This window comes from Oenanthe melanoleuca, chromosome 1, assembly GCF_029582105.1.
Source record: "Oenanthe melanoleuca isolate GR-GAL-2019-014 chromosome 1, OMel1.0, whole genome shotgun sequence".
NCBI classification, from domain to species: domain Eukaryota; kingdom Metazoa; phylum Chordata; class Aves; order Passeriformes; family Muscicapidae; genus Oenanthe; species Oenanthe melanoleuca.
The window spans coordinates 47801787-47827798 of NC_079333.1; the positions used below are offsets into that span (position 1 = coordinate 47801787).

General features: G+C 39.2%; 1 protein-coding gene across 1 annotated transcript in view; it reads right to left on the reverse strand.

The window, feature by feature from the left end:
* The window catches only part of LOC130259361 (stAR-related lipid transfer protein 13-like), a 283596-nt gene that overhangs the window by 210015 nt on the left and 47569 nt on the right, over positions 1–26012 (reverse strand).

Below are 26012 nucleotides of genomic sequence, written 5' to 3' on the forward strand. Positions count from 1 at the left end.
CCCAAATGACTTTTGTATATCTGAATGGCTTTCTAACACTTCATCTTGGGTGACCCACTACTATTTCAAGCTAAGCAGAACCAAGACTAAAACTAAAGTCACTTTAATGCCTCTTCTTAAGCCACTTCTATTTCAGCATCTCTCCTCTGATTGCTCGCTGCCAACAGGAACCAGAATACTGAAAGTCATAATGTGTACTGTATTATATTCCTTACTATAATTCTAAATATAGGACTTGTAAAATCCTCTGCCCATAGAGTGGGAATACTTTATTCTTCACTTTGTCAATAGAATGCATCTTTCCTTTTTACTTGAAGAGCTTTACTGTATAACAAAAATTTTAATCCATTGTAATGTAATCGACAAAGATACTTTTCTTATTCCTTAATTTTCTCAAAATCCTTTCCAGCATTCTCCTTAAGCACCTTTCCATGGTGGTCTCCATGAATACTGCTGCATTATGCCTTGTTTTCCTTATTCACATCACTTCTAATGATCCACAATAAAAACCAGTCACACTGACCTCCCTGTCAACACAGGCAGCTACTGCTCCCCAGATGTCTCTGTCCTGAAGCTACTTCAGTTCTTTCATCCTCCTTCCTTTCACAAACAATACATATCTTTGCACAGAAGAAAATTCATAGTGAGCATGAGCAGACAAACAGTAATAATGCATTTTCATCCTGCCATAATCCTAAGAGCATCATAACCAACACTCCTCAGAACCTAGGGAAGATAGATGAGCACTGTTATTACTCTTACCTGATAAATCTTTATGGCGCTTTGTTTCTTTAGGAGGGTTTCACAAGTGGGACAGAAAGATAACTGTAATTGGCTCTTTATTGTAGAAAAAAAACCTTTACAAATAGAATCCAGGAGATTCAGTCCACTATTACACTGACATATTTATTACCAATGGAATTACTCATCTTCTGCACAGTAACTAAGATCCCAAATCTCAGACACTGAGTCCCATATTAGCAAAAGACACATGTTCCTTTCAGAAGGGCTAGAATGATCTTCACAGGGATTGTTTCAAAGCACAGAAAAATAAATATTTTTAAAATAAATATTTTTACTTTTCAAAATCTTTATTTGGAATTTCACAATATTTTACAACCTCCGAGTACTTTGCCCAAAATGCTGTTATAAGTGCTAAACTGTACTTCCACTCTACAGTTATTAAAATGATTTAAAGAGATACTTTGATTGCTTCCCATTGTCTTCCCAACTATTTCCAAGTAAACTACAGGATGTTCCACAGAAAATGAGTATCAAAAGGCACTTCTCATATTGAATCCATTCTTAGTGAAATTACCTCAAACAGGAAATGTGCATATTGATATATGTCTACAACACTCATTTGTAAACAAAGCAAATGTTTTCCTGTGGTTTTGCTTCCTTACATACAGATCTTTCCAATACTAAAGAACACTCAAAAGAAGACTCAACAAGGACAAAACATGGACACCTGCCCAAATCCTACAAACAATAATGCATAAATTCTGTGAAAATATGTGAGTTTAATAAGGCAGGAGCAACTTCCACATGTTGAAACAGACTTGTTTCATGACAAAAAAAGAGTATTTTGAGGGGTGTTTGAGAGGTGTCTCCAATTTAGCATTTTCCATAACAAATGCAAAGACAAAAACTCATGAAGACTTCAAAAAATTTCTAAGACTCCAAATGTATGCAACAACACACATGATATTGCATTGCAATAAAAAGTACAGGGAAGCACATTTCACCTTTATCTCGACAAATATTTACCCACTGGAACACTACCTTCAATATTCACTAATGTTCTTTCAAACAACTGTATGAGCCAAACCCCCTTACTTTCATAAATTTCTTGTTTTAATGCTACAGAATTCAAATCACAGTCATTTCTAAAAAATACAAGTCCTAAGGAGTTTCACCAAACTATAAATCTCCTAGCATTTCCATTCAGTTCTTTTTTTTTTTTTTTTAGTTCGGCAAGACTCTATATTGTGTCTATTAAGGGGATGAGGAAAAAGATGGGGTTTCATTATCCTTGAAGATAAAGCCAAATGGGCCTAGTTAACAAATGCCATTCATTAATTGGAAATTTGGCATAAAAGCACCATTTGGAACAAATGCTGATTGGCTAAGTATTTCAAAGGTTGTCTGAAATTCCTGCTAAACAGAAAAAAAACATGATGCTACTTACATTCAAAAATATACAGCCTGCACAGTAGGACTTCTAGTCAGTGAATAAATTTTGCCTAATCCATTCATGAGGAACACAGCTCCACAGTGTTCAGCCCCAGCAACTAGGTTGGACACTATCAAAGTGCTCCAAAGATCTGAGTACCAGTTTTTCCTGCCCATAGCAACTGCAAAGGCAGCAGGGTCAGGGCGCCTTTGGAAGCTTTTGTGTCTTGCCCTTCAGAAGGAAAAAAAATCTCACTTTAAATTATCTAGAGAATCACAGCATGCTTTATTCATTGGTTTTTTTACCTAAAAGGTTACAGGGAGAACACTCCATATATTCTCAAGGTCTTTCTTTGTTGGAGCCATAGCCATTCAGCAAGGCTTAGGAATGCTGTTACCTTTTGAAGAAAGCATAGAGACAGAAGTGCTTTACAAAAACACTTTTTACATGCTACCTTAGAACACAGAATCATTTCATTTGGAAAAGACCTTTAGTATGATCAAATCCAACTGCTAACCAAGCACTGCCAAGTCTGCCACTAAACCATGTCCCTAAGTGCTGCAGCTACATATCTTTTAAACACCTCCAGGGATGGTGACTCCACCACTTGCCTGGGCAGCCTGTTCCAATGCTTGACAAACCTTTTAGAAGAAAAAAAAATAAATCCTAATATTCAGTCTAAACCTTCCATGGTGCAATTTGAGACCATTTCCTCATGTCCTATCCTTGACAGCTGAGCAGTTGTTGAAAGTGAGACCAGAGAATCCTTTGTCAAAGAAGTATTTCAAGGTAGAGCAACATTGTCTATGAAGACCATGGCATATCCTAGGCCAAGAACAAATTATGGGCCTTGAAAGTGAACTCCTTTGCTATATAGATTTTTCAAGTCCCATACTGATGCTAGATTCAAAAACTCGTAATCATAGAACAAGTATCACCCTCCATGGAAAACAGAAAATTAAGTCTTAAAATCAGTTACAGATGCAGCTATTGTACTTAAGATAGCTATTGTATAGAAGAATTAACCCAACAAATAAGATTTACTAAGATATATTTAGCAATCAGCCAAGCATGAAACTCAGTTCTATGTTGCTACTTCCTACAGCAACCACAGTCTATTTTAGAATAGCTTAATGACTTTGTTACATGTGCACATTCATATGCATCCTGACCCTGTATTCATTTACACAGCTGAAATTTCATTACTACCAATGAAATTTCAACAAATTAGAGGTAAAACAAGGTGCAAGATAGTGCCCAATAATCTAAACACTTACTTGCTCTTTTCTAACACCAAGAAGAAAATACGTTTCAGACATTCAAAGGTTAGTGCCTCTTGGACCAAAGGCTTCTGCACATTGTTTTTCAGCTTTCAAGTGTTCTTCACTAATCTGATTCGGCAAAAACATCTGTGATGAAAGGCATATTTGTTTCAAAGTTTGGTCATGAGGCTTATTGCAAGAGGCATAATAGCTGCCAGCAAATCTAAATTTAAACTGAAAGAATGTGGCAGAAATGAACAAGTCCATATAGAACACTCAGGGGTCAGGGTTAACCCCGCTGCCAGACCTCATCCTATACTGTAAGCAGAAAGGCTTTCCAAGTGAAGGGTTATGAGAAAATTACACAACTCTAAATTTATCTGATAATTTCTGTCTTTCACTTCAGAACTTCAATAGGTCCAATTGTTCTGGTAATTAATGTATTGTACAACTTCGGGTAGTAAATCAGTAACCGCCAAGTAAAAAATACCAATGCTATTTAACGCTCCTCCCTATGGAATCTGCTCAGATAAAAATTCTCTCTGATGTACAGCCGAGATCTGTAAATAATGATTTTGTGGAACAATTTCAGGGACCAAATATGATATTCTGCTCTTGCTGCACGGATGGGGCTCCTCTGTTCTTAAAAGAATCTCTGTGTAAAAGAGTCTCTCAGTCCCTGATGGCTGTGCCTACAGGGACTGGGGGAGGAAGTCAGATTAATTCCCAACACAAAATCCTTAAAAAAAAAAAAAATTTGAATACAAAAGACTCTTTCATTCCAAAAATAGATTTATGTGTGCCTTCTATATTGAAGATAAAATATTTCAAAGGCAATATTCCTTAATATCCCATTACAGCGTTGCTTAAGTATTTACAGAACTGTTGAATAGACAACTAAATTGTGGCACTTATATCCTGGAAAGCAGGTGAGTAAACTCAGCAGTTAGCAACATTTTCACTTCTAAGAACTGTATGGACACATATCTGAAATTATCATGGAAGTCTCTTCCATCTCTAACGTCAGCAGGCAAGGCCATGCATGTAAGTTTCTGGGAAAATGAAAGCTCTTCAGGGACATCACATAAAACTTAGAGGAATCTGGATCCTTCTGATCCCCAACACATTCACTTAAGATGGGCCTTAAGAAACTTAGCAGTTTTGCAGAAGAAAAGCTGCAGAAATATTAACATGAAGATATGTGTTAATCTCCTCTAAAAGAAACACCATTTCCAAGACAAATCATTTTCCCTTAAACTTATTACACTTCTTAAATGTGTCTGTGTGTGGAGTTTTGATTTTCATTCCTGTCCAGTCACTTTCTTTTTGCTGCTTTCCTGCATGAAGGCTTCTGCCTCAAGCCACTGATTTTTTTAGACAAGTTTTCAGAAGTGACACAAGCCATACCCATATGAATGATGAAACCTCCTGTGTTTTTTGATGCTCTAGAGCAAACTAAATTGAATTTTAAACACACTTAAGGTGGTTTATGGCTTTTCTGCATTCTCCCTTACAGTGGCTCCACACACCTGCCTTAATTTTCTTTCACTAAGCTCAAGTGTGCATTTCTATGATTTTATGTGTCTGTATTTAAGCACACCACTATGTCTCTGCATAATGAATACAGTAAAATATAAAAAACACCGTGGAACTACTAAGTTCAAGATATAGTACAATAAGGATATATGCTTGGATTTTTAAAATGATTAATAGGTGCACAACGTGAGAGAAAAAGGAACCCAAAGAAACCATGAGGAAAATACTGTAACAAAGCCCTTACTTCATTATTGTATTTGACTACTTGACTTTTCAAAGTAGTTCAGAAATTTGCTAAATTCTTTTTTAAAACTGCTTTTAATCTTTCACTAAATTGGCAAATTTGACCTTTAACTTGTATTCAACACATTGACCTTGCACAGGTCAATGTCTTTTAGGGGTTCTTGCATGAGTTTTTAAGGAGTATTGCTCTAATCTAGGAAAGACAGGGCAGAAACCCTTTTATGAATGCAATCTTCCACATGCTAAGTTTGTAGAAAATTTTCCAGATGAAGAAAACCAAGCTAATTCCTAGGACTGAAGGCCACATACTGCATCAGCATGGTATTGCACCCAAGATGAGAGAAATTGGAAGGCAAGAAGAAAGGAATTTAGTTGAAGACAAGGTTTGGGGCAAAATGTTTTGGAAAACAGTTCCACACTGCAGCAGAAGTTTTAAAGTGCAGTAACCTGGACAGTCTAATATGAAAATCCTGTTGCAGCTTCATTTTGTTTCTAGCAAAAGCAACTAGTTTTGTATTGAACTTCTCATTAAAAAAAACAAAACAAAACAAAAAACAATGTCAAAATGGCACCTAGTTGGTTTTAACATCAAATTGGAATTTGGGTTTGGTCCAATGATTAAATTTTCCACAGCATCTCCACCTTCTAACAAATTATGATGTCAAACAACACCGAATTTCACAAACAGGCTGTTTGTCAAGCCTGTACTGATAACACATGCTACAGAACTGGCACCTGAATGGCCAGAGAGGCTGTCGTAATTGACATCTGTTCCTATTCCAGCACATGAATTATCCTCTTGGGTTATCCCATCTTCAGCTGCTTCACAACAGATGCCAGCTCATCCTTTATCTGTTCTACCATTTCCTCCACCTTGGGAGGTGGAAGAAGTGAACTTCACTTCTAGTATCGCAAACACCTGCACCAAGCAGTAGTCAAATTCCAGACACTGACAATATTCATTTGGTCTGGCACCATCTGCAACAGTGGTTTTATCTGCACATCACAATCAGTGACAATGAATGTCAAAGTACTTTACACACATAGGTATCGAGACACAATTAATTTCTTAATGAAAAATTACTAATTGCAAAATCCGCTCTTTCCATGACTCCCTTGGAGAATGTAACCAACTTGTGTCTGTTTACAGTGGGTATTTCCCTGCAGTGCTTCCTGAACAATAAATTCTAGGTTTAAGTCTGGGTTCTATGAGACTGAGGGATCTCATGCCACTAAATCCACAAAAAGTTACAGACCAGAGTAAGTGATTTACAGATCCTTCTCCCCAATGTGGTCAGTTGCACCTTTTGAGACTGTGTAGGACTTAACCAGTTTTCCTAAAACATAGTTCTCTCTCTAAAAACATTGTGATTAGAGCTGTCCAGGATGTGTAAAAGCTGGGCTCAGCTTTACTGATACATTCTATATGCTTTAGAGGGAAGGGGACATACTTCTGAGTGACAGAGAAGAACCAGAAGACACTCTAGAAAACAAGAGGGAAATACCTATAAATCATCCCAGATGAATTAGGGAGCGCTCCTCCCAAAAGCTGGGACAGCCCACAGCTCAGCTGAAATGCCCCTATGCCTATGCACATAGCATTGGAAACAAGCAAGTGGAGTTGGAAAACATGGTGCAGTTAGAAAACTGAGATATACCAGGGAAAGGTGCTGGGACAGAACTGTAGTCAAAGGCTATGAGTTTTTTTTAAAGAGACATGTAGAGGAGAAGGGGGCAGGGGTTTTGTGCATCACACTCCAAGACCTCATCCTAGCAGATGACTTCCACCACCTAGGCATTTGCTGAGAAAGCAACACAACTAGCTGTAAGAAATCCAGGAGAATCCTGGGGTGCCTCAAGGACAGCTTCCTAGTCCAAGTATTGAACAAGACAACCAGGTGAAGAGCACTACTGGACCTGGTGCTCACCACAGTGGCAGAGCTCATTAAAGGGGTTAACACTGGAGGCAGTTCAGGCTGCTGTGACCATGCCCTGGCTGTGAGTTGACAAAATCAATTATATTGGAAAAGACTCTGAGTGCACAGAGTCCAATGTATGAACGAGCACCACTATGTGAACATCAGACCATGAGTGCCGCATCCAGTCTTTTGTTAAACATTTCCTGTTCATGATCTTGAGGAACATGGGCCTGATTAACTTGGGAAAAAAGGACATCAGTAGCTAAAAGCAACATGAACTAGAAAACAGTAACACCAGATAAAAGGAATAATAGGGTGTTTTAACTGAAAATTATTTTGTGATCCATAAAACATTCAGGAGATCCCATCCCTAAACCTTATGAAAAGTAAAGCAATTTTGGGAAGGCTTTCCACTTTAGGAAAAACCCTCCAAAAGTGCTAGGGGAAGGCCACTAATGAGCCTATCTACAGCATAAAGCACTGAAGTCTCCAGAGAGGAAGCACTCTTGCCTTACTTTTGCTGCTGGCCCCAGAATGAAGAGAGCTGTGTGGTGTGTTCCAGTGGGGAGCAGGGGCAGCACTACTCCCCCTGGAGCAGCAGGAGCCAATGGGGTGCCTTCCTCCCCTGCCCTGTCAGCTCCAGCTGTGAAACAGCACACACAGGTGACTTATTTCACTGTTAACTGGAGTTTTGTTTGGTATTTATTGGTAAAGCAATAATCTTGTTTAATACAGCAGTTGAATTAAGCAAGGCTTTGTCTGCTGCCTTTGCAGACTGGCAGCCACAGTGATCAGTCACAACTGTCAGAACTCCCTGGGACACGAGCTGCTGCTCCGTGTGTGGGCACTCCAAGGCACCAGAGCAGGGAATCAATCCCTGGGCTGGCACCAGGGCTGCCCTGGCAATCCAACACACAAGCTGAGTCATTTCTTCTAAAAATACCACTGTCAGTTTTTTCTTGAAGAACTCCAGAGCAGATTCTACAGATTAAGATGGTAAAAGATAAGACAGAGATCTCATAATACCTGGAAAATTTCTAATTGTAAAGAAAGAGACACCAGGTGCCAGCATATTTTTATTTAAAAAATCAAACAGAAACAAACAAACAAAAAAACCCCCATCAAAACAAAACAAAAACTGATGCAGGTAACTATAACCTTAACATTTGCTTATCATGTTTCCAGTTACTGGGATTTTAAAAATTTGTATCTACAGTGAAAGAATTTCCAAGAAAACTGGTACTATAGATTGTCTCCAAATACTTTGGAACTTCAAGTGTTTTCAAAGACAGCTGCTTCTCTGGCCTACATTACACACAGAAACATAACTCATAAAAGCACTATTGATAATACAAAACCAGTAAAATCACAGCAATACTATAATCATATTTATGACAAGCTACCACACCAAATCCTCAAACCTACTGAGGATAAAATGATGCCCTTTCTAAAATTCCCAAGCACTCATGGAGTTCTGTCAAACCTGACATTGTTTCCTGCCCAAGTTCTTAATGTTAGCAAGCCATTTGTATACACAAATCTGAAATTAATGGAACAGATAAAGAGCAAAAGGCACCTTCTGGAATTCAAGGGTATTTAAGGACAAAGATGAGAAAGCTTGGCAGAAGGGATGCTATTTTTAGTGGCTAAGGATAGGTGGTGATTGGGACAATGGATGGAACATAAATTTATGAGGACAAGAGAATAGATGATAATTGAAATAATGTAAACCTTCTAAATTATACCCTGAACCAATTTTCATCAAGCTAACAATGAAGAGAGGGCATTAATCCCAGGCCCAGAGAAGTAATTAGGCACGATTCCCAGATCTCCGCTGGAAGTTTGACACCCAAGTATCCAGGTTTAACCACTGGGCTTCAGTATTATTCAAAAACAATTCAGATGCCATCTATGCACTTGTAAGTATTTAATGATCTTTGAACGCATTTTAAAAATCCACAACCACTCCTGAAACTGTTTAAGTTTCTAGAGAAACAAAAGTAACAAAACTTACATAGCTCATACTGCTAACATTATTTCAAAAATTTGGACAATGTGAAAACCACACTTGTCTTCAAGAAATGCTACTACAGTTGCTAAAACATCCCAGTATTATCTCACATTGAACTCAGGATAACTTACACTTATCTGCTAAATAACAACAAACAAACAAAAATATGACAAGTTATAGCTCATGTGTAAGCTGTACAAGACATTCATCCGAGTTTCCCCATATTACTGTGAGGGCAGTGAGACAAAGAACAAGCTGCCCAGAGAAGTTTTGGATGCTCCATCCCTGGAAGTGTTCAAGGCCAGATCAGATGGAGCTCTGAGCAATCTGGTGTAGTGTAAGGTGTCCTGCCCACAGCAGCAGTGTTGGAACAGAATGATCTTTACGGTCCCTTCCAATGCAAACCATCATATGATTTTATTACACCCATGTAGTTCAATGAAAATTCTTGTGGTTGTCCCAAAATAACATGCACCTGCATGTCTTATAAACACCTTGGTATCTTCACACGAAATGAGAACTGACACATGCTTTAATTGGTTTATGACATGCACACTCAAAATGTCACGGAAGATTTGCAGAGAAACCGAATTTTGCAACAGCAGCTCTTTCGGCAGGGAACCTCCCTGAGATTGGGACACGAGACAGCAGCACCATCCCACGAAAGGCTGCAAAAGGCTTCTTGCTCCAGAAGTCACACAGAGGAGAAAGAACAAAGAAAGGGCCTCTCCAATCACAAATTAATTTGTGAGCATTATGATTTGCAGGACACCAGATTTTCTCAGATTCCTTCAAACAATTTGAATAGCATACTTCACAGAAAAAAAAGAAAAAAAAAAAAAGAAAAAAACCCAAGACAAAACCAAACCAACACCCTCCCAAACGAAAGTGTTCCTTTTCCCGATCCTTCTCTTTGCGGAAGCATTATTTCACAAAAAAAACCAAACCAAACCGAAGACAAACAAGAAAGCCCCTCCAAAACAAGCCCACAAATCCTCTCCGCACGCTTTTGCTCAAGGTCACAGCACACCGGGGCCGAGGGGGGTGCGGCAGGAGGGCTCGGGGCACGTTTGAGGCACACCCGCCTGTCCCGCCATGGCTGCGGCCCCGGGGCAGCGCGGGGCAGAGCGGGGCAGAGCGGGGCCGCGGGGAAAGAGGAGAAAGAGGAGAAGAAGGAGAAGAAGGAGAGGGAGGCGCGGCGGGGGCGCTGAGGGGCGGCCGCGCCTTCCCGCCCTGCCCGCCAACAATGGCGGCGCCCGCGCGCGCCCAACGGTCCCGGCCGGCCCCGCCCTCTCCCGCGCGGCTGGGGGGGGATGGGAGGGGCGGGGCTGGCGCGCGGGCCAGCGCCCCGAGGTGCGCGCGCAGCGCCTCCCGCTTCCCCTTTCCGCTCGCGCCGCGGTGACGTCGGCAAGCGGGGCGGGGCCGGGGCGGGGGCGGCGGCCGGCGGCGGCTCGCGGGGCGGCAGCGCCACCTGGCGGGCGGCGCCGCGCCGGCCGGGAGCGCGCCCTAGCGGGCGGGGAGGGGAGCGCGCCCCCGGCGGGCAGCGGCGGCGGGACAGCGCTCCGGGCCCGGCCCTGCCGCGCCCGCCGGGCCCGCTCCGGGAGGCGCCGCCCGCACGGGCTCCCTGAGGAGAAAGGCCGCTGCCAGCGGGGAGCGGCTCCGGCAGGGGGCGAGGCTGAGCCCCGGAGCCCCGCCCGCTTGCCCTTGGGAGCGCTGATGCTATCGGGGGAGCGGCGGACGAGGGCCGGGGCCCGCCGGGTGCCCGGGGTCTGAGGGCTGCCCCGAGAGCCTGCCCCGTGCTGTGGAAACTCTCCCAGCCGGATCTGGCTTTGCCCCTCCAAGAAGTGACTTCTCCATAGCCCCCCACCTCAGGTTCCGCGTATGTCAGAGCACTTCGGCTGGAAAGAAAGACCTGCCTCATGCCTTGGCTGGCCGTGCGGAGGCTGCTGCTGATGGCTGGGCTGCACAGCTAAGCCGAGGTATACAAGGCTAAAAAGCAATCTAAAGACAAGCAGATCTTTCATTTCTCGGCTCTTCAGTGCAAGGCAGGCACAGAGTCCTGGTTCGGACTGGAGCATCTCTCTTCCGTGGAAGGATGCAAAGTTTATCAAGGCACTGGAGCACCTCTCTTGCAAGGAAAGGCCGAAGGAACTGGCCCTGTTCAGCCTTGAGAAGAGACAACCGAGAGGGACTTCGGTGGATCAGACTGTGCTCCACACTGCCAAGCAATAGGAGAAGAGGCGAGGGGCAGGAACTGATGCACCTGAATATGTGGGAGGACTTCTTTTCTGTGCAGGTCACCAAGCTCTGGAACAGAAGGCTGAGAGGGGTTTGTAGAGTGTCCCTCAGCAGAGATATTTTCAAGGCTACAGTTCCTACCATAAGAGCATTTCACTTTAATTATTTTTCTTGGTGCTTTAAGAGAAGAAAGTCATGCTGTTCTCGCTTTGCGTTGCTCAGCTGCTGTGATATTTCACCCACAATTTTTGAGAAGTTCAGATACCTTTAAGCCAGTTTGAAAGATGGGAAGAAATACCAGACAACCAAGTTTAATCAAAATTTAGCCTGTAGAAGAGACAAAGTGATGGCCCACTATAAAACTAAGGATAACAGTATAATTTTTGAGTAGCTGTTGATGAACTTACTTATGTGTGCTAATTCACAGGCAGTGGGAAGGTACCACTAGGTAAAGCACATATTGATTGTCCCTTGCTGGAGTCATGGAGGAAGTTTGGGGACATTCTGAGGGAAGGGAAGTAGAGAAGAGATTGGCAGTGTTGGGAAAGTAGTGGGAAGTAGAAACTGGAGATAATGCAAGAACAGGAGAGGACTGGAGTATGATGGAAAGCAGTGAGAGGTGTGGAATAGTTTGGGCAGCAGAAGGTCTTGGAAGGGGTGATGCAGGAGACATTAATTCTGCAGAATGTCAGGGTAGTAATCTTAAATCTCAAAAGCATTTTGGAACAATTAATTACTTTTCTGAGATAATCATCATGGGGTCATTAGGTGAATTCTGTAGAAACAGTAGGACAATAAATTTTCACTTCCTATCCTGAGAGGCTTCATTTTCTAGATGACTTTTTGCCTTCATGGAGGGCAATTAGTCTCTGATCAAGAAACTGAAAAAAAATATATTACAAGGGTTATTCTAAGCTTATTTGCTGATTTTATAGGATTCGTATCATTCATCCCACATGCTCTGTTATTTTTTCATAAGCAGCAAAGGGGTTTCTCACCAGCTTCTGTTTAGGTGTCAGCCTTGCCAGGTTGCTCCTTGCAGAGCACTCAGGGAGTGCAGTGAACTTCATTAGATGCCTGTCTCTCGTGGCCAAGGATCAAGACAGGGATTTAGTTATTCCCTTTCTGGATATTAGGCAGGGGAAGAATAGTGGATTAAAAACAGTCATATAAATGAAAATTATTTTTTGTGGCAAAATTGCAGCAGATGAGTGCATTTTAAAAAATCTTCTGGAAAAAAACCCGTCATTGGGAATGAGGAAGGAAACAAAATACCTCTGTAACTAAAACCACCAACAATAAATTATGCCTATTTTTTTGTTTTGAGTTGGCCAAAGTTAAAGGGAGGCGAGAGTAAGTTTGAGTACTCAGTTCAAATCAGCAATTCCATTATGCTTGGTGACTAGATAAAACTAGCTCCAGGTATAATTTATAGTACATGTATGTTGTTCAGTTTTAATGTTTTATCTCCCCTTGGTTTGAATGGGCTGTGGGTTGTAGCATTTCAATTATAAGAAACTTGTCAAAGTGACAGAAGGACACTGATCAGAGCAACAAATAAATCTCCTTATATAAATTTTTGGAAGTGAGAATGATGAGTAAAGAGGCACATTTTTCTTTTCATTGTCTTAAGTTTCTTAAATGCCTGCACTTAATCAGATGGGATCTCCCTCTGGAGCTCTTCAAAGACATCAGTGTCTTTTCCTCAACTGTGTAAGAAATTTATGTGCTTCATTTGACAGCCTGCTTTCTCTATAGCGTGGAAACGATATGTTCCCTAGCACCCAGATCCAGATAATTTTCTGCTGATGTCTTAACTCTGTGTTGAGGCAGGATGTGTTGCGCTCCATCCCCACTCCCACTCCTTCCTCCTACATTCCCAGTTTCTCTAGAAGAAAATTATAAGAGCTACAGGCCTACTCTAGCAGTGCCAGAGAATTAATAGCCCAAACTACAGAGATCAGATTTCACTCCTCCCTGCCTAGTAGAACTGGCAGGAGCTTTTAACCTGAAGAAGCAAAGAGTCTTACACATAACATTCCGAACAAGCCATTGGCTGTACCAGGGATGTGTCTTGCAAGTCACCTCTCTGTGCCTCTGTTTGGGGTTTTTTTGCCATGTTTTGTTGGGTAAACAGAAGTATCTATTTCTGCTACCTGCCTATGCTAAAAGCTACAACATCAGATGTGCTACTATAATAATCTGCTGTGGTTTATGCTTTTTTTTTTTTCTCTAAATGACAAGAATGGCCATGACAAATATAGAAGCTAAGAAGCTGAAGGAATTGGGCAGAATTTAAATGCTGAATTAAGATCTTCACAAAATGCACAAGAACAGTCACCTGTCTGTGCATTCATCCTTTATTAGTTTATATAATGTGTAGTTATATCTTTAATTATTAATGCCAGTTATGCACCTAAAGTGTTGAGAATTTGAACTAAATTTCTTCTTTCAGAGATTAGAAACAGACATAAATTCCATGTGAGTGATCAAAACAACTTTCAGAACTTTAACTATTCATGGTATTTGTAATTATTAATGGTATCTGTAAACAGCTGAAGCTTGTCTTGCTAGAATTAAAAACTAAATTAGGTACTGTGAAGTAAATGTTGTATTATTACCACATAATACTGACTGCATATAGCAAATGAATATATATATAATACTGATTGCATAGTATTTTGCTGCCCCTGAACACCTTACTTTATGAAGACTCTTTTGTGACGTTTTTAGTCACAAACAGAAAAAAATAGTGATTATATATTTTAGCATGTCCTTTTTAGCTTGAGAAGAAAATAGCTCAGTTAAAAAACCTGAAACACTTTCTGTTCAACAAATCAGTTTGATCTCAATTTTTGAAGAAAAGTTGCTTTGATAAAACAGCCTTAGGCATCATTCCTGAAGGAAAAGAATAGTTTCTGTGTTCCCAGAGCTTGTAAACATATTCCTTATACCATAAGAGTGTTTTTGTATAGCACATAGATTGCAAAAGGAAGCCTGGAGCTCAAAAAAATCTGTCTTGCTGTAGGACTGTGATGGTCACTAAATAGCAAAACCTACTGTTATTAGAACTTTTAAGGTTCAGGCATGTTCCCTGTCCTTTGTTTCAGACATCGTCTCCTGGAATGAGAAGAGTTGAGGGATAGCAATGACCTGTAGCAACTACTTTTAAAATATAGAAGAGTTTTTCAAAATCTTCAAAATACAAATGCACTGAAGAGGTTCTGAGGCAGGTGAAGCTGAAAGCATAAGCCTATCCCAGGTTTTCACTTTCCAAGATATAGCCTGAGTCTTACTAATTCCCAGTGCTAACACAGCTTGTATTTTGGAGTACTTTAGTTTTATTTGTATTTGCCTATCTCTTTGTGAAGTACCTTAACAGAGAGCATTCAAAAATTCTGTTTATCCTTGTTAAGGTATTTCATAAGGTTTATTTATAAAATTAATGGATATTAAAAAGAATAGGGAAACATTAATGTTTGGAATTACTAGGAGAATTATAAGAAAAAGTGAAATAAACCCCTGCTGTGGGGTGATTACCAGTAGTGATTTCTATTTGCAAATATTTCAATTCCCTGTGATATGGCATATTTTAGAAAGGCCCCACAAAATCCACATAAAGAGATCTATTGGTATTACTCTGCAAATAAATGAAACCAAATGATTCCTAGGTTAATTCAAGGATTTTAGCTGGTTTCTCCAGTTATGTACTTCAAACAAGTGTATTTTGCAGGATACTTAACAGTAGCAATAATAAACAAAATCTTGCTAGCAAAATGCAGTATAATGTAGAATTGCAAGATTTTCAGGTTTGGGAAGATCTCTAGATATCCTTGAGATAAAAGCTTTATATGCACCTGGGGTTCATCCAAACGTGCCAGGATAAAAGCTGGAAGGATCATAGTTTGTCTTCTAGCACTTCATCTTAATGCAACGCTTGAGGAACTTAAAAAGTGACAAGTTCTCCCAGTTGCTCTCCAATACTGCTCACCTCTGTATAGGCTCAATGTTATATTGCCATCCGTAAAAAAAAAAAACCAAACCAAAACTCAAGCAACAAACCGAAACACAATACCTCAAAACAGTTCCAAAGGGAATTGGGCTAGACAACTCTGAGAGAGAAAATGTGCATAAACTGATCAATGTACAGTTTAGCCTGATGGTAAACCCTGCTTAGACTGTGTAGGAGCTAGCCTGGTTGCAACCCACCCCCCCCCCAATATATATTTTAATATAAAATTTAAAATGCCAAAATGATAGCAATTTTATATCTTACATGATAAGTGATTTTCTTTTCATCTAATTGATATTTGTCAATGCATCAGACTTGAATTACTTTTCAAAGACAGCTTAATTTTGACAACTTTCCTCTGGGGAAAATACCTTTACCTGCCATTTAGGCTATTCAAGCTCCTTAGTAGCCCACCTAGCAAGCTGCTGGAGGCTCTTGACACATCACACCCAGGGTAAAGAATTATTCACTGTCATGGAGAATTCTGAATCTTTGAGGAGTTTTTTTCTGATCTAAAGTAACCCCAAATTTTAAAATAATTACTTCCTTTGCAAAATGGAATGCTTTTATTTGTCATGCTACATCTAAGAGGTTGGGTTTTTTGATATATACTGCCAATTTTAACTTGGATGAATAACCAAATTTTCCTCCTCAAATTTGTACAGTTTTCAGCCTCATAATTGCTACTCTTACAGATTCATTGTAATTTGCATTAGAATTAAATGCTGTGTGTTCCAAGGTGCTTGTGTGAGCACTCCTTAGCATTTGCAGCCATTTGAACACAATTTCCAAATAACAAATAAGCACCCATCAGAAGATCTAGTCTTTTTTTTTTTTTTTTTTTTTTTTTTTTTTTTTTAGCTTAGATGTCTTCATTCTGTTTTATGCAACTTAAAATAATTTTCTTAAGAACTTTTTACAAAAGTGGAAACATTGCCCACAAGAGAAGATGATTGGAGATTAAAACTGTGAATGTATACATTTCAATTTATAGCAATTCTTACTATGTTAGAGTCTGCTGATATTTTCTGTTTGTATTCATGGTAAGTTGTTTTACTTGAAGAAGTAGAAATTTTAGAGTTTGCTGTCTGTCATTCACATGCAAAATGCAAGCTTCGTCATATCTGAAAAGTTTGGTTTCAAAAGCATTTTCTGAACTTCCATAATTTGTTTTTGCCTTTATTTCAGAAAGACCTGAGTTCGTCTCTGCTTGCTTGGAATACTGGGGGTTTCCCACTAAGAATTTTTAATACTATTTCTCTCTTTCAATTTTTTTTTTTTAATTTTTTTTTTTTGCCTCAGTGGTATTATGTGTCCCCCAAGACAAGGCTTGGACAGTTCAAGATAGCATGTGATCTGTACTCCACAAAACACAAAACAGAGGGATATCTTGATACCCCTTGCATTAGAAATGCATCATAGTATTGAAACTTTTATTTTAAAGCAAAAACAACCCAGGGCCTTTGGAACATTTCTGTCTTCCAGGGGTAATCTTTTCTAGTTTAATCATTTTTTATCTCACAAACGTGATAATTTTCCACATATTACCAGTTATTTGTAGTACCTTGGGAAAAGCTACATCACAGCAGATAAAAATACAGTTTGAGGTGAACTCTTGGGGTCTAGATCCTTAGTTGCACAAGTACTCAGTACTCCACTTGCTCTCAGTTTAGGCACCTATCTTGGCGTGTTAATAAAAGGCAGCCTGTATATTGTTTCTTCTAGTTACTGGCTTTGTGTACTTTTCTTTTGACTTTGGTATGTGATGTACATCACAAAGAATAAAATACATTCAAGTTGCAGTGTTCTGTTGTTTCTTGGCAGGTTTAGCAGCTTTTCTTATATTTTAATTTAAGTGAATCAGACCCCAGACTAACTCCCAAGGCTTTTGTCACAGTGAAAAGTCCTCATTATGTAAATACTGAAATGTCACCATTATACTGCTTGAATAGAACAATAAATAGTAACTGCAAACCTTACAGTAGTTTATTTACTATATCACTAATTGCTTCATCACAAAGATTAAAGCCAAGCAAAGTTTCTCTGCACATACATTAAAATGAGCTGTTAAATCTGTAATGCTAAAACATTACCTAATGTAGACCTGATCTTTGAAACATTGGATTGATAGTCTAAATACCAAAGAATTTCAGAATCCATAGAAAGCACTCATAAAGAGTAATATAACACAAAAAACTGGTGAGATTTTACTGAAGTTAATTTCTGGAAGAAAAAATATTTCATATGCAGACATAGACTTCAGTCTCCTGTCTGATTTATTTCAGGAGAACTCCAAGCTGATTCAGAGGAGATTTCCCTTCACTGCAAAAGTCTTAGCTCTGAGATAATTCAAAACTGGGCAAGAATTTTACAAGAGCATCAGTTTGAACAAAAGCTTGGATAGAAAGAACAATCTGTTTCCATTTTTATTACAATTTGAAATATTCCATACTTGGAGAGATTGTTAAAGGGCTTGAAGCTTATGACACATTCCTATAGAAAGTAACCACACAAGAGTGTTGTAAAATGAAATCTCAGATCCATCAACTCTCTGTGAAGTCATGACATTTAATTTTTTTTAAAAGTTTCTCTGCATTGGGTTCAGTCGTGTATCTGTATTCACACAGATTTCTGGTTGTATGGTAGCTTGTGATGTGGCACTGCCAAAATGGTCATAGATCCCTTAGCATATCAGATTGCATCAGTTGGGGTCTCATGGCAATACCAAAGAAATGTGTCTGTTACAATATCAGGCTAAGATAACTTTATTAAAATTTCATGAAAAGAAGAACAGAAGGATCCTAGCTGTATCACTAGAGTCTGATTTTCATTAACTGGGCATGTGTTACCTAGGAAGAAGTTTCAAAAGCACCTAAATGCCTTGTAGGAAGTGACACAATCTTCCAGTGGGACTTTTGTTATGAATAAATTTGTAACTCATTTTTCTTAATCCCTCTAAAGAACTTTTACATATTAAAAAATATACTTTGCAAGATTGTTGATTCAGTAAGGTTCTGTTTCTTTCTGGTTTTTTTTTTTTTTTTTTTTTTTTTTTTTTTTTTTTTTTTGGGTTTTTGTTTTTTTTTTTCCTCTGCTATACTTCAGTTCTATTGGCTGACTTGAATAGCATACCAAATCCTCGCTTGTCAGCCAAAAGAACTTTAAAATGCAACCAGTATCTCCATATCTCCAGTATCCTGACCTTTTCTTGCAAGTTTCTGATCTCACAAGTTCTGCTTACTGCCCATCCTGCAGTTTATCCAGTGTCTCCATCTGTTCCTTGAAGAAATATCTTAATTTCAATGATAAGCAGATTAACAGATTTCTACATGTTTCTTCTGGTTCCCTGCTCCTAAGACTCTGTAATTCTCTCAGGTGCCTCTTCCCATGCTCTGACAGAGGAATATTGTTCATCTCAGCCTTGACTTAGACAGGGCATATTTTCTGTTGACATTTTCTCTCCTTCTGTAGAGATACATGAAACACTTGAATGGGCTTACATTGCACAGGTTCCAGATATTTTGAGATACTTTAAAAGAAGAATTTGGATATACCTCTTTTATTTTATGGTCTCAGTGCAACCATAAACTCATTATCTTTTTTAATATTTTCTGGCAAGACCAATAGTAATATTGCTCTTTCCTGAGGTGGCCCTATGATTCTAAAATATTCAAATACACAACAAATAAAGTAGTCAGTATTTGAAAAAAGACAACATAACTCAAGTTACAAGTAATGAATATTCTTCCCCTTTAGTATAATACATCTGTTGTGTTGACTATTTAGTCTTCTGAAGCTTTACAGATAAATCAGAGCAATAACAAATAATATAAAGAATAAATAAACAGTGCACCACACTGAACACTCTAAAGCAGGAGTTCCCAAAATGCTGTTTGTGGGGTCTTTTAATGTGTGCGCATGGGCTTTGATGAGACTGTGCAACAAAATTTGTTGGAGTTCAGTATCTTCTTGGAAGGAACAGCTATAAACTTTTTTTTTTCTACACTTTAACCTGAACAACACAAAGGTGTTTCACTCTGTGCAAGGTAACTCAGTGATCTCATTTTCTATATTATTTATATATTATATATATGAAATGTATATATAACCTAATTCAATACTAAGTTGAAATCTACTTTGTAAATTTCCTAAAGGAGTTTGAGAGTCAAGATGAATTGTCCTTTTGACTAATTATCCAATTTTCTTCATTAGTTTATCCTAATTTTAATTTTCTCAGAATCTCATTATGTCAGTAATTTATACTATATACTACACATTTTTAAAGTGATGGTATTCCTCAGAAGACTCAACTGCAATGCAGCCCACTGAATTATTTGAGTGTTAGTCACCCCATCACATGGAGATTTGTTTATCAGTTTTGCTTTTGATAAAGAGCAGCTTGTGTCTCCTCATATTAGAACATTTCCCCAGGAGGACTTTGGCAGAGCCTAAGCTGAAATTAAGCTCTAAATATTTATGGGATTTATTCTACAACAGCCTGAGTGCATCCTTTCTCTAACCTCAACCCCATGGCCACTGATGGCTGCCAAAGATGATCTTGTGATTTAAAATAGTTGTATTTGCTAATGGCAAGTAGTGTATCTTTTCTAGGACCATACACAGTTTTATTTTTAAATTCTATATTAATCAACAATGAGTAATACAGGTATATTAAAACATGCAGGCAGCATGCAAGTATGCTGAAGAGATAAAAGGCAGTAATTTTGATAGTATCTACATGTTTTCCTACATGGTTTCAATATAGCAATTCTTTTCAGTATGATCTTTAAGCATATCCTTAAATTACTATTATTCTTATAACTTTACTGTTATTTGCTGAAGTTCCTATAATTTCTCAGTAGAAACAGTCATGTAGCTAATGTCCACAACAAGCAGGACACAACAAATGCCACATTGTAATGGGAAGTGGTTAGGCTATTAGGAATACTGAGGTGACAGAAAAAAGTACTCAATGCAAAATGCTATATTTGCCATTAGTCCTTCAAACTTGTGAAGCTAGTAAGAAATCCTTTCATTAACTTAATAATTAAATTTATCTGACTCTTAATAATATCAGCTTATTGTGATTATTTATTGACTGATAATAATCCATCATTGCTAAAGTAATCAGCAGTTCTTCAACCCCTTTTCTAAGCAGGCAGAAAACAAGCATAAACACAAAAAACCTTGCACAGTTCAAGTCACCATATCCTTATCTATCAGCTCTCGAGAATGTGTCACTGAAATACAGAAAGTAGAAATCTTACAGATGCACAAAGGAAATTAGAATGTATAATTTCTAAGAATTATAAGTATTATAAATTCTAAGAATTAAGGAGTGCATCACTCCTTTCTTAGAGAAGTCATTTCCCATTTTTCTCCCCTTCACTTCATTGCCTGTTTTCCCTGGGTATTGTTATTACAGTGCTCAGCTCTCCTACCTTGGTAGGCTCTTCCCATGTCTGCAGAAGGTGACTAAAAGGAGATAATAATAACTGTATTATTCCTCATGAAGAAACCATCACAAGTTTGCAACTGTTCTCCTCCTCTAGCTTTGGAGTCTCAGTTTCATAGGGTAAAATGAAGTACAAACTTCCAAAGCATGGAAGGAATGGGAGTAGGAATTTGTACTTTACTCTAGTATCTTCCTCTCTAGTTTTTGCTGGTGTACAACTGAATTAGAGAAGAAGGAACTATTGCAGGGCAATTTTCAGATAGCTTGAATTCCACCTAAGTTCCACTGCCTCATTAATGAAAACAGAAAAGCACCTCTCAGAAAAATTCTTCAGAGTGGCTAGGCAAAGCACTGAGCAGGGTGTAAGCCATCCAAGTACAAGGGTAAGAAGCTTACTTTGGCAGGTCTTGTACCTACCTCATCACAGATCTAGGCTTGACTGCTGCTCTGGTTTGATAATTTAAATTGAATGAACTGAATATAAACTAAACAACGAAAATTCACAGGATCACAGAGTCATCAATGTTGGAAGAAACCTTCAAGATCACTTAGTCCAACCAGCAACCCAGTACCACCATAATCACCCCTAAACCATATTTCCAAGTGCTACATCCAGAGAACTCTTGAACACTCCCAGAGGTAGTGACTCCACTACCTCCCTGGGAATGTTATTTCAATGATTAACCACCCTTCAGGTGAATTTTTTTTATAATATCTGATCTGATCCTCTCCTGGCACAGCTTAGGATAATTTCCTCTTGTCCTTTCACTTGAGACATGTCAGAAGAGACTGACTCCCACCTCATTACAACCACCTTTCAGGTGGCTGTAGAGAGTGATGAAGTCTCCCCTGAGTCTCCTTTTCTCCAGGCTAAACACCCCCAGTTCCATCAGTTGCTCCTCATCAGGCTTGCACTCCAGACCCTTTCCCAGATCCATTACCCTTCTCTGGACACACTCCAGCCCCTCAATGTTCTTCTTGTAATGAGGGGCCTGGAACTCAGCTCTGGATTTGAGGTGTGACTTCATCAGTGCAGAGTACAGGGGAAAATCACTGCCCTGGTCCTGCTTGCCACACTATTGCTGATATAGGCCAGCATGCCATTGGTCTTTTGGGCCACCTGAACACAATGCCAGGTCAAATTCATTGTCAAATACTTAAAACTTTCTGATTCCTTTTTCATAGTGTATGATTACTTTATTAAAATATTTACAGGTCACACACAAGGATACTGATATTATAAGGAATGATAATTGGCTTTAAGAGCTATGGCATTTGAATAAATTTTTATGGAATTTATCTCCTTTACTTGTGACTGCAGCAGCAGGAGAAGAGAAAGGAGAAGACTGACCAATGTCATCTGCCTAGACTTCTTTATAGCCTTTGGCACAGTTCCCCATGACATGTTTATCTCCAAACTGGGGTCAGAGGGATTTGAAGGGTGGACTACTTGGTCAATAAGGAATTGGCTGGATGGACAGAGCCAGAGAATTGTGGTCAGTGCTCTGTGTCCAGGTGGAGGCCACTGACAAGTGGTGTCTCTCAGAGCCCTGTCTTGGTGCCTGTGCTCTTCAATGTCTTCATCATTGACACTGACAGTGGGATTGAGTGCACCCTCAGGAGTTTTCAGGTGGCACAAAGCTGGGCAGTGCAGCTGAAACAACAGAAGAACAGGATGACACCCAGAGGGACATGGACAAACCTGAGAAGTGGCCCCACAAGAACCTCATGAGGTCCAACAAGTCCAAGTGCAAGGGGCTGCACCTGCATCAGGGAAATCCCAGACATGAGCACAGACTGGGAAGGGAACTCATTGAGAGCAGCCCTGGGGAGAAGGACTTGAGGGTTTGTGTGGATGAAAAGCAGGACATGAGGAAGCAGTGTGTGCTCAGAGCACAGAAGGCCAACTACATCTTGGACTGAATCACGCAAACAAAATGAGAGACAGACGCTATGGTAAGGTCCATATTGCATTTCAGCAAATTATTCCAACCTAAATCTTGTGATTTAAGCTAATACAATGATATCAAACTTTTCATTTGGCAATGATTGTGTAATGAGGATAAATTTTACCTAACTGTACTACAAGGGTGGAATAAGGAAATTAATGACAGTAAGTATATAATCAGGGAAAGAGAAAATGATAATCCAGTTTTTTTTCCCAGTCAATGACTGTTTTCTGAAATGTTTTTCAGAATTCAGTTGCCTTAGCTTTAAATGTCAAAAACAATGGAGCTTTCACAAACCTCCTTTAGAACACTACAGTTTTCCTTGAAGATTTACTGATGGTGAAAGGTGATGGCACAGCTCCCCTGCTAACACAATACAGAGCTGCACACAGAGGCTGTCTCTGACATTGCACTGGCCACTCCCATGCCTGTGCAGCCTCCTCCAAAAGTCTTTGAACTTACAGTCTGCAGGCCAAATCCTGACAAAGATATTCATTGTGAGTACTGCCTTAATTACCTAAATTATCTGTTTCGGTCATCTTGTCTCTCCTGGGGAGTGGCATCTCACTCTTTGTTTGACCCAGCTGGACACGGTAACATTCAATGCAAATATTAGTCCATCCTTATGTTGCTTTAAACAAACAAGCAGGTTTGGTTTAGATCTTCCTAAATGCGTTGAAAGAGGCATGATGTAAATATGAGTGCAGACAGGGAGGCTGCAGAGAGGCTGCTGGAGCACCTAGCACACCCTAATGATTACTCTAAAGAGTTCCTTTCCAGCACGTGGCCTTCCTGACTTAGCCCCTTGTCTCTCAAGGGAGAGAGAAACAATAGAGGAAGTTGTGACAACTCTCTTAGGTGCCCTGAGTAATGTCAACAACAGAAACCTTTTTGGCTCTTCCAATTGCTAATACGGGCAGCCCAAAGAAACTCTTTGAAATTGTCCCAGAAAGGATTTTCAGTTTGCAGCCGTGTTGGTAGGACTGTTCTTGTCTCTTTGCAGCAGCCAACAATATTAACAGGATTTCTATACAATCCCCAAGGTGAGGGAAGATCCATGACAATTCACACTGTAAAGGGTATGATTTCATAATACTTTCTTATTGCCTAATATCTATCAAATAGCTTCATTTATTTACTTGCCTGAAATGTTACTCCTGAAAGTAACACATTTTGTTTTCAGGCTATATAAAGATAGGATAAGCTTACTGATGGAAAGTCAAATAGTAGATCCTGCTTAAATATGGTCTTCAGCTGTGCCCTGCTCAGTATAGTTTGAAGAAATCACAGTCTAGAAAAATGTTATGTTTCAGAAGCTATTCTGAATAATTTATTGCCCTTGCACACAGAGCTGACTGCATACACAAACATTGTATTAAGTTTGAGATGAAGGCTTGAAGTTAAACAAGAAAGGAAAAATGGCTGAAGGTCCACTTCAGAGCTGCAAAAGAATCTCTGGACAGAGCTAACCAAATAATTATAGAATTATTTAGGTGGAAAGAACCTCTAAGAACATTTAGTCCAATGATTAGCCTAAGTATTTGGGCTGAACTGTGTTGGACATTAAATGTACTACTGATTGCAGACTCCTGACAAAGAAAAACAGATTGTCAAATTTAGATTTTATGAGAAGGCACAGGAAATATATGTGGAACTGCTGTAGGGGTGGAAACTCAGAGACTATGCTGAATTCATAAATTAAACAGAAGTATCATTTATCTTGTACTACTCAGAAGACACAGAAGCTGTATGCCTTTGGAAAAAGAAGAAAAAGCATTTTTTTTAAAGGTCATCATTATATGAATTGTTTTCAGCAGTTTCTTCCACTCGATATAGACTTGGCAGCATACACAAGTTGAATTTTTTCCATCCTCCCTTTACTTGTTTACTTCTCAGTAAAGATTTCTCTCTGCTTATTAATTAGGATGAAACAAGAAGTTCATGAGTTGTCACCTATTAAGAGGAGATTGGGACACTGCTTGTGGTGGCTGCCTGCAAGGGCCTGCACTTCCATCTTGGAGAAGGTGACAGCCTTTCCTCCTTTCTAGAACTCAAACAGGAGGTTTCCAGTCACTAACAGGTACATCTGGCTAGGAATGCCCCTGCAGGATAGATCCCAAATGGAATTTCACTGTGAGCTCCAGTAGCAAGGATTTAGCCAGGATCTTGTGCTGTGTATGATTGTCTTTATCTGTAAGTTATCTGTTTACTATATTATTTTTAATTTAAGTTTTGCAGTAGTGGTTGCCCTTGTAAGTATTTTTACCCCATGCTGTCTTATTTATTGAATTTCTTTCCAGTAGGAAGACACTTCTCCCTAACAACATTTCTAAACAATAGAAATAAGTAACTTGACAGTTGCATACATTTGCTTCAACCAGACACATGGGGAGAGGTTTCAGTCTGCATAGTAATGCATGACTGCTGCTAAAATTTGAGAGACAAGATAATTTTTTATTATTTTTTTTTTTTTTAATTCTTGGAGAATGATGCACGCTTATTTACATAGGAGAAAATCAAAACCAGGACTGCACCATTGCATCCAGTTTTTGACAGAAATGTTTTGACACATTTACTGAGATTTACTAGGTAATTTCACATGCTTGTCTGGCAATTTATAATCCATTATTTTGAACTACAAGCTGCATCCTTGAGTTTATTTTATGGCATAGACATAAAGTAAACTAAATGACAACATCTCCTGGAGTTTCCCTTTTATCTATGGGAATGACCTTCAGTAAAGAAAACAACTTCCAAAGGATATTGTGCATCCATTTTGAGATATATTATTTTCATTAATGTGAATGTTTCTGAGTAAATGAGGAAGTAAGACTTGGCTTTGGTTAGGAGAACAAAGCAATTACTTAAAAAACCATGTGTCATGAGAATCAGGGCAAGTATTGCACTAAAAGTCACACTGTTTGGGAATATCTTTGGACCTTGGGCTTCTAATATAATCTGCTGAGAAAAATTTCTAAAAATCTGGCTTATTTCTTCGTGTGCTGATGGGTTTCTGCAGTGAAGTTGGGATATTCATGAAATACAGCACAAAACTCCCACTCAGTTAAGGGCATAATAATTAGTCACCCCAAACTGGAGATAGATTAGTACTAAAGGAGAGAAGCAATTAAGTATTTTACACCATAGTTTTGACATGAATAAGGACATTATAGTCCAAATTCTACTTCCCTTCATTTAATCAGAAATCAAT